General features: G+C 43.0%; 1 long non-coding RNA gene across 1 annotated transcript in view; it reads right to left on the reverse strand.

Moving 5' to 3' along the window:
• The window catches only part of LOC143695327 (uncharacterized), a 66,607-nt gene extending 48,692 nt beyond the window's left edge, over positions 1 to 17,915 (reverse strand). Inside the window, exons 1-2 of the long non-coding RNA XR_013184423.1 lie at positions 17,813 to 17,915; positions 17,070 to 17,176 (exon numbers count right to left, since the gene is read on the reverse strand). This is a non-coding gene — a long non-coding RNA (uncharacterized LOC143695327). The remainder of the gene's footprint in view (positions 1 to 17,069; positions 17,177 to 17,812) is intronic.
• Positions 17,916 to 18,597: the final 682 nt, after the last annotated feature.

Raw genomic sequence — 18,597 nt, forward strand, 5'->3', positions numbered from 1 at the left:
TCAACCTGAGACCATCCTGCCACAACCTCAGGGGTTGTTGAGTGCCCTCAATCCCTAAAATATTCAGCATCAGCTTAGGACACCTGGCAGCCCCAGAGCTCAGGGGGTGACTCAGGCACTGTTTTCCAGTTCAGCAATTGCACTGATGCTGGTGAGTCTCTGCACCCTCCTGCTTGAAATGGGCTCTGCAAAAGCACACCCCGCCTGGATGTGATTGCCTGCTCTATCAAATGTGTTCTCAAAACACATTTGTGTTATCAAAACCTCACAGCCAAGTTGCCATATGGACTTGCCCCTCTGGAGAGCACAGACCTGCTCCCAGCATGGACAGCACCTTCTTCCAGAAACATTCCAGCAGTGAGGAGGCAGGGCTGCAAGTCTCCTCAAATCCACCCTTGGAGATCCTGCAGGCTGCCCTCAGACTTCCTCTGCAAACACTGCTCATAAGCCCTTTGGAATACTGAGCTCCATTAATTTTTGTGTTTTGGATTACCAAAGTTTTACAGGGTCTCAAAAAATCCCATTCTCTAGATACACTGTTCATAATGGAAACTGCTCATCTCTGAGGGTTGGCTCATTTTGTTGTGGTGTTTTTCTAGTTTTTATTTTGTTTTTTTTCTTTTTAAATTCAACTTCTTGGATGAAATAGCATTTTCTCCATTAAGGTAATAAGTTGAATACAGTTTAATATAAATCTGGAATATTTATACTTTGGTTTCCCTACAGTATAATTTAGCAAATTATGTATAGTATAATTTAGCAAACGTGCCCATAATTTAGCCACTTTCTAGACTCATTTTAGAAATATTTCCTTTTCACTATGTAATATTTTACAGCCCTTGATACATTTTCTACTGTTATACTGGTATTTAGTTGGGTTTTTTTCACCTCAGAAAGAAAAGGAAAGCTCAGAGTGCCCTCTCATCACTTCACTGTGCCTTCTTTAGGCTTAACACACTCAATTCCTTCAGTCTGTATTTGGGAGTTCTATCCCCAGCCATGTTCTTCCAGATTGATGCAATTACTTTTCTTGAACTTTTGAAGACCAATTTTATCTGTCCTCAATGTCTCAGACTTCTTTTCTTTTTCACAGGTTTTCAAATAAAATGACTCAGAAGCATGGAATGAACAGAACTTCCAGGTTTCAATATAACACCTTTCAAAATATGAACAGGTCTCCAAAACATTACTGGGGACAGAGAAACAAGGAAAGCCTGTGAGGTAAATGAAGCTTTATGGCTGGTAGCATATAATGGTTACCAAGAAGTTTGAAAGAAAAAAGTATTTTCAATACATATTGAAATCAATTCAAACCTGTTTCTGAATACTGATCTCTCTCATTTGTGGTAAGACATGCAGAAACCACTTCAATTTTATTACACAGCAAGGATTTTCACATAATTAGATCTGATTTTTTTTCCTGTATTCATACTTCCTACTAATTGCTAGTGCTGCATACTCCTAAATGAATAGCATCAATTTTCTTTATATTTATCAGGACATGATCATATGTTTTGTGTTGAGAACATTCCTTCTGCAGAATAAATGAAGTCCCAGGCACAGGTTAATGGAAACTTTGCCACTAACTTCAAAGGAACCAGAATTTTACCCACAGATCTAATGCAAAATCCTCAGAGGTTAATGAGAGTCTTTCCACTGACATCAGTGTGGTTTGAACAAGGGTAAGAGAGTTTCTCTAATTCACTATTTAGGCCCTGATGAAAACACTTCAGCATTTCTCTAAGTGTTCACTTCAATGCTCTCCTAATTTGGCTCATATTTATCAGTGATAGGAAAGGGAACCAGATATTTTATTTCAAACCTCTTTACTTTGCTCTCTGGGCTGAATATGAGAGTACATTCCAGTCACATTATATTTTTGTAAGGCTGGTTAGAAAGACATCTGGGAACTTTCATTCACAAGTGCTTTAATCTAGTAAAAAAAAATTCTCCCAACTTAGTTATCTAGTTCCTAATATGATATTTCCTGAAATGCATCATTATATATGCTAAAATAATAACTTATCCCTTGATTATTTCTTTTAGAAGGATTTTTTGCAGAAGTGTCAAGGCCATGTAATAATTAGCATTAATTACACTAAGGCATTTCAGACCAACACTTGTTAAGCAGATCTATTAAAACCAATGATGAGTTTTGAGTAAAACCTATGAGATTTACACATGACCAATTAAGTACAAAAGTTTTAAATTCCTTTTCCTCCCCTCCCACCCAGCCCCCAATGAATATAATGTTTTCAAAATTCAAGTAGGACAGCACTAGAAAAGAGTTTCATCCTTAATGACTAGCATGCAACAAACAGATCTGAACCCCAAAATATTTTCTTATGAAAATTACATTTGGAATCTCATGATAGAGAAATTGCCTTCCTCTTACTTGTTTGTAGAACAGTAGCAACCAAAAGTTCTACTCTTGTCCTTATCATACACATACTATATAAATACATGTAAAAAAGAAAAGGGGCCATTATCTGCTTTTCACAGAGGTGGGTCGAGGCAAAGGGAGATCAAATGACCCTGGCAGCTGTTGGAGGGATGGCACTGCTGGAGAAGATCAGAGATTCTGGGATGCTGCTCCATCCCAGGCAACAGGAAGATGAACTGAAAACTCAACACTGATTTTCAGGAGGACTTGTGATGTCCAGTGTCCATCTCACAGGGTCATGCCTGATCATGCGCTCTGAGACACCAACCCTTGAGTTTGTTTTAGAGTTTTTAGCTGTGTCTGAGCCACAGAGGCAGAAATGCAGGTCACAGTCAGCAAGGAGCCAAGGAGGCCTCTGCTCCCCTGGCAGATCTCAGAAGTCACTTGGGTCACATCTCATTAGTCACGCTCCCGAGTAGAAGTTGTTTTGTTTTAATTTAGAAAAACTATCACACTTATTCCGTTCAGCAGGAGGAGGAAGCATTTCTGCCCTGCTCCAACCTTATATAGTGATAGGCAAAAAACATCACCATATGTCTGGGGGAGGCAGTTGGTAGCACGTGGGCTGGGCTGAGTGAGTATTTGACTGCATTTGTGAAGTCCTCGGGACATTAGGCTCTTTGGGCCCCATCCAGTAAGAAATAATTGGAGAAGAATCCAAGTGGAACTCAAACTTTTTTTTTTTTTTTTTTTTTGAGTTTTGGTGGTACAGAAGTGATGTTTGGCAATTTTTACTCATTTTTCTAGATCCAGGTCTTTCCAGAGATTTGTGCAATACTCCAAAGAACTTGAAGACAAACAGTTCAAAATGCTAGAACACGACAACCCAGTTTCTAAGTATAAAGCCAATTTTGATAAATGTAACAACCTTTGGAGCAGAGAGATGGTCACAGAATTCTTCTCCAGAAGCAGGAGAAAATGTGAATTTTTGAAGAGTGGCATTTATCTCTGTGCAACCAAAAACAGTGGGGTTTTTTTGGACTTACCGGCCTCCAGGTAGAAAGCAAACACCTTTGAGCTGCTGTGCCTCAGCCCTGGCTAAATGAGCCCCAGAGCAAGGCAGCCCAGGGCTCTCTGTGAGTGCCACTGGGGGTGGCACCTGGAGGGCCACATGTGCCCTGTGAGTGCTGCTGCCTCCACCACTGCTGGGGTTCCCCAGGAAATGGAGCTGGGAACCCCAGAGGGAGGAGAGCAGACACTGAGCACTCACCCTTGGCAGAGGAGCTGCTGAGGTTGCCAACAAACACATTTCTATTCTGAGCCGCTGGGATTTTGTGATTTGCAAGCACAGATTCTGCATACAGGGGAAAGCATTATTCTCCTGTTCAAAGTTATTTTTCAATAATTAATGGGTAAAGCTAAGTTCTCTGTGTATAATGAAATGGAAGTGTCATGCAAGCAGATGGCTAATTGTTTTATGGTGTCACCAGCCAGCTCTCCTTGGTGCCCACTGCATCCTGATTTCAGGTATATTTTCTGGTCAGTCCATTTATTTATTTTTCTGATATATAGCTCTGCAAAGATTTACATAATAGCATGAATGTTTGCTGGTAACATAAGCCCTGCGTTTCACTGCAATACCTCAAGCAATTTGCTGACAGTATTTTTCTGCAAAATTAGATATGGAATTTGGAGCAAAAAGCTGCTGCCTTGACAGACACAAATTCCCTTGTTACTGAACAAAGGGTTCCCTTTTTTTTTTCATGGCAATAATGAATCAAGAAGCTTTAAGGGAGGGAAATAACATTGGAAGATTAATGATGATGAGCCAATTTGGAAAAACTCCAGCAGACTTGAAACTTCCTTTCCCCCCCCTCACCCCTCCAACCTCTTCCAGTATTATTAATGCAAAACAAAACGAAAAAACAGCTACAGAAAGAGGCTGAGAACTCCCCCAGGAAGATCTGAAACAATGAGACAGAAACAGAGGATGTGAGGACGCACAGCTCTGAGTGGGAGGAAAATACCCAGGTGGATTTCAAGGCTGAGAGTGATCTTCAGACAGCCAGAGAGAACATTTCAAGCAGCTGAGGCAGAGACCTGGGCTGGAAGAGCTCAGCATGCCACAAAGTGCCTTTGCTTCCTTTACAAGAGTCAGAGAATCCATGCAAAGGTGATGAAGGAAGATGGAGACATGAGAGCCCAGCCCAGCTCCCTGGAGTGTCAGAGCTGCTGCTTACAAAAGGAAAAATGAGAGTTTAAAAAGAAAACAATCCCAACCTGGTCAACATCTTCCTTTTGCAGCTGAAATATTCCAGCTCAGTTTTCAATTTAAATTCACTTTAGATGCACAAAGGTGGTTTTATTATTTTTTTTTCCATTAGCCACAAAGTTACCTGTGTGCACTTAACATTTGCTTTTGTAGAAATACATGCATGATAGACATGGAAATTCAATTTCTGTAAGAGGGATGCTATTGCACCAAAATGTGAAAAGGAGGGATGGCAGAGAAGAGCCAGGGCTCTGAGGATGAATGAGAGATCCGTGCCTGTCCCTGTGCACATCCAACAGGAAAAGATTTACACCAAGAGTATCACTACAAGAGAAACCATTGCACTGCTTTTTATCTTCTATTTTTCCTCCACAGCATACACTTTCCTGGGCAATTTTATTTTTGCACTTTCCCCCTTCATCTCTCCTAAAGCCTGATGGTCCCTGTGTGTCTCTCTCAGCAAAGCCATGTCCCCCCTGACAGACCCTCTGACTGCCTCTTGCAGTTCCCCTGTGAATCCTCACTGATCACCTGGGGAAAATAATTTGGGGCCCATTTTCTTCCTTAGAGAGGTATTTTAAGAGAAATCAGAGTTACATCTCCAGGACAGAATGGAGGCTGAACTCCTCAAGCCAGTATTTAATGCTATTTCAAAGCAAGTATGTTCTGTTTGGATAATTTTCTCCCCTCAGGAAAATACATCAAAACAGTTAAATTCATTAAGAAATCCCCACGACTTGGGCTTTGATGAAACAATGCTTTTCCAGTCAGCTCTGCTGTCAGGTCTACACTTACCTCAATCACAAAGTCCTAATAATAAAGCAATTGAGCCCTTGGAACAGACACTTTTCCTATTCCACATGAAATCTCAGATCAGACATTTCAAACATGCCCTGTTCTCATCTGCCCTCCAAAACTCTTCTCCCCACTCCTGCAAAATTCTCAGATGAAGTTTTCTCAGGTAAGGGGGAAATGAAAATCACAAGGTCAGACAGGTTTGGATACAGACACAAATTCCATCCAGGTGCTTGTCCATCAGTGCCCATTCTCATTCATACCTTCACACATCTCTCACCAGAACAAAAGCTGCAATAATTCCTTTATAAATAAATTCCTTTCATTTAGCAATACTCCAGGCACAGCTCATACATTTTTAGGAACTTTCCAAACCATGGATGCTACTCAGGAAAGCAATGACTGCACCTGAGGGTGCTTTGGGATGCCTTCAAGGGAAATGGGAGACAGAGGAGAGGGAGAAAACCATTCTGAGATGTCTGCACAGACTGTCAGCACAGTATAATTCTTCCCATGCCAAATTAGTTGCTTTTCCAAGTGCTGTTTTTGGGCATGGTGGTATCTGAAGGAATTACTGATACTGGAGGGGGCTACAGCATCATCTGAGTAAACTCGTGTTATTTTTGGTTTCACCCTGGTCATTCGTTTCTGCTGTGACTTCAGTAAATGTACTTGCCTTGTGAGGAGATATCAAAAATATCTAAAGCACATGATAATGGAACAGTTTCTATTACCAGAGATTTTCTCCTGAACATTTGTTATAAATTGCAAGTACTTATTGTGCTGGCTGTAAAATGCTTTAGCTAAAAAGAGCAAATAGACAAAATTCTATATCAATTTTTTGTTGCAGAATCACCTGCTATGCTATTAATGCCAAAATGTTCAGCATAATTCCAGGAAGATCCTTCCACCCACAGAGGCAATACTCTAATCCTCCTATTTACCTACTTAGTGCTGTTGCTTAAGGTCATGGATATTTAAACAAGATTGTATAATTACAGGGATATATTCCCTTTTATTAATTGTGACCAGATTGGTATCACAAATACTAAGATATGTAGTCAACTAGCCAAAATCTAATTAAACACTTGCTATCTAATCATGAAACTGCTGTGGAATGAGACATCAAATACCAAAGAAATTTTTTTACGATGACCACAGAGTTGAAAGCAAAAGCTCCATGAAGATGAAATACATAGGATAAACCAAAAAATTAATACTAAAGGATTGCACAAGTCTAGCTTGTTGATGTATGTAGAATTCAGGAAAAAAAAACCCAAGCCAATTGCTGGTAGAAAATCATGAGAAAACCAAGAAAGTGGGGTAAATGAGGACCTGTCCCAAGCATGCAGAAATTCTGAAAGGGCATCAGAAAGGAGAAGGCAATTTTCTGTGCTCATCTTTCTTTGCCATTCCCCATTAAGAGCCTCCCTTCTTTCTGCACTCTTCGGGGAATGAGGGAAAGGAAAACAAAGCATGCAGCAAAGCAGATATCACAAGATACACCAGCTCATCTGGTTTGGTTGTCAGACAGGTCTCAAAACAGCAGCAGAGAAGTATTAAGGTTGGTAAAGGCTTGGCATAAACCACAGCTAATTAGAAACATGGCAGGGAGAGGCAGTCAGACATAATTAAAATGAAATCCATAGTGCCAGAGCACTCTGAGCCAGGAGTCCCCATCCTCAACTCCCACCAAGCAAAGCAGGAGGGCACCATCCCACTGCAGCCTCTGCAGGAAAGAACTGCAAAAAGCCAAACCCAATCACACTTGCCAGAGGCTGTAAAACAAGCGGCTAGAAGTCCTCTGGCATGCAGGTTGAAAGGTGAAAAAAGCAAAAAGCAAACAAACAACACAATCTGCCATCAATGATGGAGTTTACCTCAGGAGCAACATGTTCTGCGCAAGGTTGTCAGCCTAGGCAGGGCTCTCTGGGTGGTGTTACCCACTCAAATTAGCAACAAAGGAAGGTGGAAGAGCATGTGTAAAACAGGCAAACACACTGGAGAGGTGTCAAGGTAGCAAGAGATTTTTAATTGTGACAATTTAGAGCAAAGATAAAAAATGAATGAAAATTGCACTCTGGATTACAGCTCTCAGCAGATGAATTGTTGCTTATCCTCCACAACTTTTCCCTAGACAATCTAGAAAGTTCAGCTTCAACTCTTAGATTTTGTTGTTGGCCCAAGTCCTAATGACTTTGTAGGATTAAGAGAGCACTTCCAAATTCCCTATTGAATAATCACATTTAAAAAGAAAAAGCATCTCAGAAACAAATTAGTGCATATTGTGGGTTGGAAAGAGAACATAAACTGAAGAAAATGTCTTACAGGAGGTCAAGAAGTGTAGAGTTGCACAAGAGAACTGCACAAAGTCAGTCTGAATCAGATTTTGCAAGAGGCTTTAAAACACGTAAGTAAACATCTTCTGGCATGCAGGTTGAGAGGTTAAAATAAAATAAAAAACAATGTAAAAAAAAACCAACCAAACCCAGGACATTAGGCAGCAAAGACAGAGATGGGAGAACATCCACTGCAGCCACTCAGTCCCTCTTGGTGCCTGGCCCAGCAGCCCAGGAGGCTCAGGGGTCACTGCCCTGCCCTGCCCTGCCCAGGTGACCCCAGCCCAGCCCTGGGCTCAGGAAGGGGCCACGATCCCACTGAGCTGCCCCACACTGGGCTGAGCTGGAGCAGGTTCCTCTGCAAGTCCTCTGGAAAGGGAAAAACCCTTCATGTTCAAAGGCAGCTGGGACAAGCACAGAATGAACACTGGGGTTGCTTGCAAGAGCTTCACTCCCACCTCATTTGTCTTCAATCCTTCCCAGCCTTCAGCTCCCAACTTTGACCAGGGATTTCCCCACAGTAAAGGCAAGAAGCTGAGCCTCTGGATGACCAAACTTTTATCTACGTACAAAATTAGGGGTGTGCTTTATTTATTTATTTATTTAATGTAGGTATGAGCCTACCAAGTGTCAGGAGACAAATTGAAGATGACAGATCCTCCTCCAGACAGCAATTAAAAGCTTTTTATACCTATAGAGGTGAAAGATGTGCTGGTCCTGACCATTCACATCTCAGTGCAGTTCACATGCACCTCACAGGTTATACAATGCCAGAATCAAAGTGTCCTGAGCTGCTTACATTAGAAGGAGCTTCTGAACTACCCCTGGTTAAAGGCAGGCCAATAGCAATTTTGAATTCTCTGTTATGTGCCACCTTTAATTCCAGTCCTTCAGCAAATTTTCTGTAGTCTCATCCACTATAAAATGCATGGCATGTTTCTGAGAGTCTTTCAGCTCAGCTGTGCTGGCTCCTACTGCATCAAAAATAGAACCTGAAGTAACAGAACCTAAAAAGATATAAACCTCCTTTATTGTGTCTACTTGACTATATTAGCAGATGGCCATGCCTGAGACTATAAAATTCATAACAAATATTCTCCCTGCAAGGGGGAGGAGTGCATTTCAAGATGCATTGAGACAAACAGCCCTGCTTACCACCAGCACCTTTGGTGGCCAGAGAGCTTTGGGGTGGCCAATTCCCCGAGCTGCCCTCCTCCCTCAGCATGGGAGCTCTGTCCTAGAGCATCCTTCACCCTTCAGGGGACACAGGCAGCAGCTGTCCCCTGTGAGAGTGCACACCAGGAAGAGGCACAAGGCTCTGAGAAGGCTGCACATCCCACCTGCCCTCACAGGGACTGACCCTGCCATGGTGGGGCCACCAGTGGGACAATGGGGACACGGCTGGGACAGGAGCTGAGTGTTTGCTTTCAGCCTGCTCTGTTTCCCTTGCTTCCACTGTGCAGCACAGGCACCTGGAGGGAGAAGGGGCAGCTGCTTGTGCAGGGAAGTGCAATCCAAATCAGACATAAAATAAATATTTATAAAAACAGCACAGACTTCACCCAGCTCACAGCAGGCAGGGCAGGATCCTCCTGGGACAGGCTTTGGCTTTAATGCCCACAGCATTAAAATCACCTCTCTGGGCAGTGCTGGTGGCAGGAGCAAGGCTGAGGGCATTGTCATGGATGAGATGCTCTCATAGCAAAGGGCAGGGCTGGGCTGGGCACCCCTGGCAGCTGCAGGGAGGACAGAGAGAATGGGAGGGACAGCACAGCTTGGAGATAACCCACCTTCCTTAAAAATGGCTTAGTGTGAGCAGAGTGGGAACTGGGTTCCTCTTCCCCAGCTACATCACTGAAACCTCTCTGTTTAAAAGTGCAAACTGGGTTCCTTTTCCCCAGCTACATCAGCTGCACCACTGAAACCTCTCTTTAAAAGTGTAAACTGGGTTCCTTTTCCCCAGCTACACCACTGAAACCCCTCTGTTTAATCTGCAGTAGCTACTCCATAATTTTGACTATCAAATAAATTAATTTAGAGATACCATTAATACATGGAGTAGCTGTAATGTGAGCTTAACTCATTAATTCTACTCTAAATACCATGTTCCCTCCTTTGACTGCATTTCCACAGTCCATCTCATTTCCATTAGTTGGAGAGAGAGCATGCAAAGGGACTATGAGGAGTGAGGCAGTAAAGAAAATTTCAAAGGGGGAAAAAAAAAGCTCAATCTGCAAGTCCTTTGAGGGATTTCAGGGTTTTGCTGAACTATTCTGGGAGTTAGAATCACAGAATATCTCGAGTTGGAAGGGGCCTGTAAGGATCATCTGCTGCTCACAGGATGATCTGTAACTAAACCACATCATCAGATGCTCCCTGAACTTGGACAGGCTCCAGAAGTTGTCCAGGACCTTTGATTTTTAAATTTTTTTCTTTACCTACTTAAATCAAAACATGACAAGAAGGCATTTTTGGGGAGGAGTTGGGGGTGGGGGGCTGGAAAATGACAATAAAACTTTTCTAGAAATTCAGCAGACCCATTTCTGAGGAGAAACTACAAAAAATGATACGATCCTGCAGGCACCACGAGAGCCAAGGCCAGACCTCCTCAATCCCTCAAAGCAGACAATCCACCAGTGAGCTCCTCTCCACAAGGTCCTTCAGCAACAGGTTCATTTTACTGTCAAACCCATCAATCCCAGCTCTGATGGGTTATTTCAAGCAGATATTAATGCCCACATACCTCTGTGTTTATTGGCACTTGGCAAGAGCACAGCTCCCCCATCCAGCTGAGAGAGCCCCCAGGGCTGCTGTGTTGTGAGCTGACCTTTGAGTGCCATGAGAAATGTATCCATCCTTCTTTTCAGGGGTGTTTGTTTTATCCATGGAGGGAAGAAAATCCATTCCGAAGCAATAAGCTGTTTTCACAAGCTGAATGCATCTTGATGAATGGAATTTTCATTACAAATGTGTCTGACCTTTTGCAAATAGACCTACTCCTTCAAAAGCCTGCTCTGATATCTATTAAAGACAAGGGAAGGACTTGCAGAGATTTCAGCTGTAGATTCATCAGGCAACAAAGAAATCAGATAGCATTGGCTCTTCAGCTTGATATTTAAGACATTTTCATTAACTTTTTATGTATTCTCAAACTTTAATATTATGCAATCAGTAGGTAGTAATTCACTGTCTTAAAAAATAAAATGCTAATAAAACCTATGGTAGGAAGGTAATTTTCCAGATTAATTTTGTTCTCACTTTTTTTTTGCAAGGCTTTATTAAACTGTATTCCCCTCTTTTTGCTAGCTATTTTCATGGTAAGAGGGGCCAGAGAGAGCAGAGATACAAATCAATTCAGCAACTCTTGCCATGCTGCAGAGCCAAAATTTCTGCAGAAATAAGTTTCTTTTTCATCTGAGGTGCTTGCTTGCAAAATGGATTTATGCATGCAAATGCACTGGGCAGCTGTCAGTCAGCAGGAATGAAATGAGAGCTTTTGCAAAGACACTTGCAATTGTAATTGTCAGATTTGGCAAGTGGGGAAAGTTGGGCACATCAGATCTCCAATTATGTGTGATAGCAAGGTAAGTTGTCATTGTCTCTTACTCAGCTTTTTGCACAAGGTCTGAAATTTAATTCATGCACAGGAGAAACACTGAACCCTTAATGCTTAGGCTCAATAACCAGATATTCCCAACTGATGTGCCAATTTTCTAGACAAGTTCTTTGTCACTACTGAAGTATCATTAACACATTTTGCTCCCTTCCAAAGCACAGATCTGGCAAATGAGTAATCCTAACACTTTATGGCATCCACAGATTTTGTTCAAAAACATTGACAGCTTTCACATAGTCATCCCCACTGTAATGAAATGTATTGCTCTTTAAACAGCATTTCCTTACCACCAAGAAATATTCACAAAGATGTGCTACCTACATAAATATTTAACTTGGTATTTTATATCTGCAGCCCTGCATGAACCAACAGAAGAATGCTGGTCATAAATTACAACTGTAAGGAGCACTAAAGGTACCTGAAATCCTGCATCAAGCTGCTATTGCTGACAATCAGCCTCTGCTTATTAAGGGCCAAGGTGCTGGCATCACTTTTCATTATAAATCCCAAAACACCAGAAGCAAACAAGTAGCTAATATACATCTTATGTAGGAATAACAAACCACAGATGGCAGAAAGTTTCTGATGGGGTTTTTTTACCTCCATTAGACATGTCAACTTGCTACATTTTTTTCAGTAGGACTGATAGCAGTTTTTAGAACTCTCCATTAGGAAATATTTGTTGCTTCCTGGGTGAGTCAGTGATTTCAAGTGGGATGGTGAAGTCTGAGCAACAACCCTGCAATAACAAATAGACTTAAACACTGAATGGGGCAAGGCAGGCACTTGGACCAAGCCTCACACCTGCATTTCTCTGTTTGATGATTTTTCACCCTTCTGCTGCTCTCTAGTGCTCCCCACTGCTCCCAGAAAAGCCCTGTAAGAGTCTCATCAAAGAAGTACATTGGGAGAGGGGTGGAAATCACAATGAGTTTTTGGGACAGAAAAACCTTTCCTACTCATCTCCATATTAAACTCTTAAAATTAAGCACTGCATCCAGTAAAGCTGTACCATAGGTGGTAATAGTGATGCTATTTTAGACCAAATTATTCTGCCAACCATCCTGGAGCAGACTCAAATTAATTCCACCAAACTCAGCTTGATTTGTTGAAGACCTGTGACAGTGCAGGGAGGGTTTCAGGGAGCACATGCCAAGCACACCAGACCCAAGGTTGGATTCAGCAGCAGGTGGGGGCCCTTGGAGCAGCATGTGCTCTCCCAGGCTTGCCACACTCCTGGGTAACAGGGGTGCAATAGTTTAAAATAAATTAAAAAGCAGTAAACCAAAAAAGCCCACATTCTCCTTGCCACCTGCCAACACTGCCTCTTTAGCTGTGCACAACCACTTTGCCCACACACTGGGGCATGAACCACGCTCTGTTGGGAGGAGGAGACCTCAGCAGACCTCCTGTCCCTCCAGTTTCACAGGCCTGCAGATGGGGCTTACTGGGAACAGGAGTGCAGGGGAGATGGGTTTCAGAATCAGCTCATCTAAGGAGAAAAAAACCAATTTATTACTGACCTGCTGCATGACACCCAGGAGGAGCATTTCACCCTGGAGACTGCAGCTCTCATGTGCCAGCTGATGACCCCCTCTGTGCCCAAGGGAGAGGAAAAATACCCCCCTCCCCTGCCAGAGCTCAAGCTGCACCGCTACAAAATCCATTAGGAAACAATCCAAACCCTTAAAAATATATCTTGGTCAAAGAACATATTTTCCTTTGGAGTATTTTCTGATTTGCCTGTTCTGGTGAGGCATTGAGGGAGCGCAGGGAGCAGAGGGCAGAGCAGGGACACTCCTGTCCCAGCCTGCAAGAGAGAGGCCAGCGACCCCTGAAGGCTGCAGCCAAGCTGGATGTCACAGGCACACCCTCCCTCTGCACCTGCTGCTCCCAAACTGGGGTTTGTCCCAAGGTGAGAACCTCCCACAGCAAATCCCCTCTCAATCCCAAAGAGGGAAGGCACCAGAGCCTCCCTACCCTGGGGATATCATCCCAAGCTGGGGTTTGTCCCAAGGTGAGAACCTCCCACAGCAAATCCCCTCTCAATCCCAAAGAGGGAAGGCACCAGAGGCTCCCTGTGCTGGGGATGTCAGCCCAAACCGGGGTTTGCCATGAGGTGAGGACCTCCAACAGCAAATCCCCTCTCAGTCCCAAAGAGAGAAGGCACCAGAGGCTCCCTGTGCTGGGGATTTCATGCAGATATTCCTTTGTCAAACAGGCACTTGTTCCTGCAGACTGAAGTGTGGTGTATCATGGAAACAGCCTGGGTATTTTTAGATGTGAAAATGCATCAATACAGCAAACTGGGGCACAGAAAACAAAACTAAGGCAGTGTCCAGCAGCAGTGCATTTTGGATGCACTAATTAAGGAATTGTATGAACTGAAGTGCCATTAGCTCTGCTCTAGCTGACACTGGGATGTGTTCCTGGCAGGGCTCACCCTCTTTACAAGGGCTTGGTGGTTTCACTGTGCATCAGGCAGCTGCCTCAGGAAAGGCAGCCCAGCTCAGCTCAAATAAAAGGCAGAACTCTAAAACAATATTGCCTATAAAAGTTGATTTTACTCCAGAGTAAAATCTAAGCAGCTTGAGTGTCAAACCAGACCAGGGTCACCCTCAAAATGGCAAAGCAAAGGACAGGCATCAACCAGCAAAACATTTTTAAAGTGTGCTTTTGAAGGGTAGAGGAGAAAAGCAATTAATGGTAATGTCCATATTCACTGCACTGAATTTGACTAAACTTACAACTGTACAGGACAGCACTTATTTATGTGGATACAATGAAGTTCTGGCCAAGCACTGTTAAATATTACAAATTTCATTAAGCACAATCCAGCAGCAGAGGTTCCAAACTGCAGTTCAGGGTTAGCAATGTGCTCCAGGATTAATTTGGCTCCAGACACGAAGGCTTCACTCAGCTCCTACAAAACTTCATGTGATGGGATTTGGAGCCACTGGGACAAAAGGGACCAAGAAATGAACAAAACCTCAAGAAAAACAGGAAAATACTTGAAATTTAGTTTTATGAGACACTCACTTCTAACAGTTCCGGTGTCAGCTCTTAATGGCATGGCTGAGGACAGTGGGGTGCCAATATTAATAATCAGAGTTTTAACCTGTGTGCAAGATCCCAGAGGACTGAGGACTTTTTGCTTCAGAGGCTCTCCACAGCCCATATTTATCACCAACTTAGGGAAAAGCAGAACCTTGATGGGATCAGAAGTTGCTGTCATATCTTTCTTCTGGTGAAATTAAATGCTAGGCCACTGAACTCCATGAGGACACTGATTTGAATTTAATGTCACAAAGATTTTACCTTAGGGCCACTGAATAAACACATTTGGCTGTGGATAAGTAGACACACAGGAGAGTGAGTCCCTGTGTACAAGTAATAATAAAATATCTACATAGCTCATTTTAATTATGCCAAGTACAGCAGGAAGAAACCATGAAGAAATAAGCACAATACTGTGCTGTTAAAATATACAAAAGGACAGAAAAATAGAAAAAAAAAAAAGGAGAAGAAGAAAAAGAACACCCAAACCTCTTAGGAAAAAGAACCCTGTTTTTAGACCTCTCAAAATTAAAAGGTGTGGAAGAAAACAGAGACCTTTTCTCCTCTCAGTGTCACCTGCACTACAGTAACTGTGAAATCTCACCTAGGATAAAACTGGTATTTCCACGAAAAATAAGAGCATACAGACTCTAAGAACAATGAAGAACAAGGCACCCTGTATCTTCTGTTCATGTTCCAAATGTACAAATTTCCTCCCCAGCTCATTCTTTTCAACAACAAGCCAAGCAATTTTATGATAAAATATTTGGATGAAGTTCTGTTTTCTGACTGCTTTTAAAAAATGAAACTTTTATAAATATCAGAATCCCTTTGATGGTAAATCCACTCTAAATTCCCCCATGTAGTTTTGAAGCACCATTGGATCACTTGGGGACAGAACAAAATGACAATAATTTCACTGAGTATGACACTGATTTCACCAAGGAATTGCAACAGCTGAGATACTCCTAACCAAGGAGTGGGAAATACAGATGAGGAGACGCCTCCTCCTTATCCAGGTCTCTTTGGATGTGGAAAAAAATCTTCTTTTTTTTTGTGGTGGTGGGAGTGGGACTTGAGGGAGCTGCCATGGCACAGCCCTGGCTGCTGAGCTCCTGCCAGCCCAGGGCACCAGGAAAGTTCCTCTCAATGCTGCTCAAGTTAAGAGCTGTGCAACTTCCTCCACAAAATGACATTCAAGTCTGTGCCTTTCGACCCCATTTCAGACACACATAAAAGTGAAATGTGAAATTTCACTGAAATAAAACGTGGGGAGCTGGCCAGGCTTACGTAGGAGTTTTGTAGCCAACAAGGATGTCCTTGAAGCCCAGCAGCTCTTTTGTTTATTATTTTTCTGAAAGTTCAGGAATAAACATACCAGATGCTCCAGGCTCTGCCTTTCTTTGGGGACCAGGGCAAACTCAGATGCTACAGAAGTCACAACCAACCACTTCAATTCTGCAACATCTACAAATATCTCCTAGAGGAAACAAAGACAACTACTCTTACATTCTTACAGGCCTTTTTTCTCTTATTTGGTTTATGTAGAGTATAATTTGAGATGTTGTTGCTTCTCTTTTTCCCAGGTGTAAATATTTGGTTCCATTTTCATTGCTCCTTGCCCCTTATCTTTACTATAATATAAATAGAAGCCTGCACAGTTTCTCCATCTACAAATACACAAAGATTAATTTGCATGCTGAAAGCTTAAATCAAATATTTTAAACTGGATATGGATAAAACAATAATCCACTTCTGGGCTGAAATCCAAACAAATAAATAAAATAGATTTCACATGAAAGCAATAAACAATAGCAATGCCAATTACTCATTAGAATTCCTGTTCTGCAGACATGGCTGACAAATACTTTATAAAAGTAATGAAAGTAACAATAAAAATCTCAAGTCATCAAACTGTCATTACTGTTCAAACTTTCCTCCTCGTCTAGGCTGTGCTGATGTCTGCTTCACAAACACCTGGAGCCCTGATGCACTTAGGGGCTAGAGGTCATGTAAATACTGAAATCAGCCTATGTGATGGGAAGGGAATCAAAGCACTCCCATTTAGATTCCAATTCACCTGTAAGACAGCACAATGTCACGACTCATTCTTTCTCTCAGCCAGCAACAGCATTTCTTTCAAAGTTGTGTCTGCATGCGCTGCAGACACTCAGCTTTCCATGGAGATGGACGGGGAGACTTTAAGTGCTGCTCTAAGCAAGCAATTACGGAGCAGAGTCACCGTGACTCACACACATCCCCACGGCTGAGTCACAGCCACTCCTCTGCTCTACTACTCCTTCCAAGATCCGAGGGAGGCAATTCACTCCCTGGCAGCAATTACACCCGCCCGGAAAGCAGCGAGGCTCCCCATTGCCAACCGTAGTATTCAAATACTCTGAGTCAGCCCCCTTCCCCTCCCCAAAGTCAGCTGGCTGGCTTAAAAAGTCACATAGTCTTAAAAATATTAAGTCTGTGGGAATTATTCTTTTTTTTTTTTTTTTAATTCGCTTTCTGATGGTTATTTTGAGCTGGTTTGAACGCACGCCTTTCCCTCCCACTCCTCTCTTCCCTGCTCTCCTGCAAAATGAAAGGCGAGATTCTCACGTATCGACTCGGTTTCGTGCTTCACAAAAGGCACTTCATAATACAGCACACAGGTCCAGTCCATGAGAGGTGACACCATGGGGAGAGAAGAGTCACCTTCCGTGGTCCTTGAACAGATAGGAAGCCAAAAAATTCAGACAAAATTTGAGATTTTTTTGTTCTTCACCCTCTCAGTGCTCTGCTGAGGGATATTTATCTCTGAATACTTAGCTGCAATAGCAGACACCATATCTATCTATATCAAGGTTCTGTGGAGGATGGGGAATTTATTCCAAGCCTCCAGCAGCAGGAATACACAGTGAGCAGCGGCTGTCACCTGTGAAATCTCACTCAGGTCTTGGAGCCTCCACAGGTACCATTTACATTTTCCGCTGCCCTCTCTGCCTGGGATTCCACCCCACAGCCAAAACATTAACACAGGCTGAGCCCAGGAGCCCCTAAGCCAAAACACAGAGTCACTGACCCCCCCTGAAGACCACGGGGACACGAGCAGGGACCTGCTCCACTCCCATGCAGACCCCACCCAGGCTGCAGATCCCCACAGAGCAGCCCTGCTCCTCACTGCAGCCCAGCCAGGGCCAAATGGCCAGATGGGATTTCTGGCTTACAGCCTCAGCTTGGTCTCCAGATTAATGAAGTCAGACCTAAAAGTTACATATTGGAGGGGCTATTGATACGTACAAGGGGGATAAGGACCCAAAAGAGCATCTCTGCAGCAGGTGGCTGCCTTTTGGAGTACCTACCTTTAGGGCTGTTCTCCTTGGAGAGATTCACAAGGCTTCTTGCAGCCTGGCAGTGAAAATCCCTCCCTTGGCTGCTCTGCAGAATCTCCCTGCATGGCAGAGCTCAAAGCAAGCCTGAGCTATCCACGGCTGCAGGAACCTGGAGCCTTGATCTCCTCCCAGGTCAGAGCTGCTGTCCAAGGGGCTGCACACCAGCCTGGGGACCTGTGGCCACATTTCTCTTCACAGAGAAAAGCAAGGCACAATTCTTCCCAAGAATATTTCTGGGTTTCACATTCTCTGAACCTCACAGAAAGGAAAAACAATTCTTATCTCATTTACTGCTCCTGTGTTTGTTCATTAGTAGAATGCATCGTGGAAGATTGTTTACCTGAAAGGAACTGATGGTTCTGGTGTGAGTGTTTTGATTCACTGACCAACTGAATCCAGGTGTGTGTGTCAGGACTGTTGGGTGACAGTCACAAGATTCTGTGCAGTTGTGTGCAGTTGAGTGCTTGGCAGAATCAGTTTAGATGTAATGTAATATAGTATAGAATAATGTAGTATAATAAAGTAATTCATTAGCCTTCTGATAAGATGGAGTCCTCCTCATCATTTGTCCTTCATCAGGGGCAAAAATATCCACTATAGGGACCCATCCCTGTGCCTGCCAGCAACTACAGAATCACTGCTTCTTTCCTTTCTCCAAGTTCCCATCCAGGATCCTGATCAGTTTGTCCTGAAATGCTGGTGAAAAAGTGGCTTGGAACCTCTGGTCAGATGAAATGTCAGCCCTTAAACACACA

This window comes from Agelaius phoeniceus, chromosome 16 (assembly GCF_051311805.1).
Source record: "Agelaius phoeniceus isolate bAgePho1 chromosome 16, bAgePho1.hap1, whole genome shotgun sequence".
Classification (NCBI taxonomy): domain Eukaryota; kingdom Metazoa; phylum Chordata; class Aves; order Passeriformes; family Icteridae; genus Agelaius; species Agelaius phoeniceus.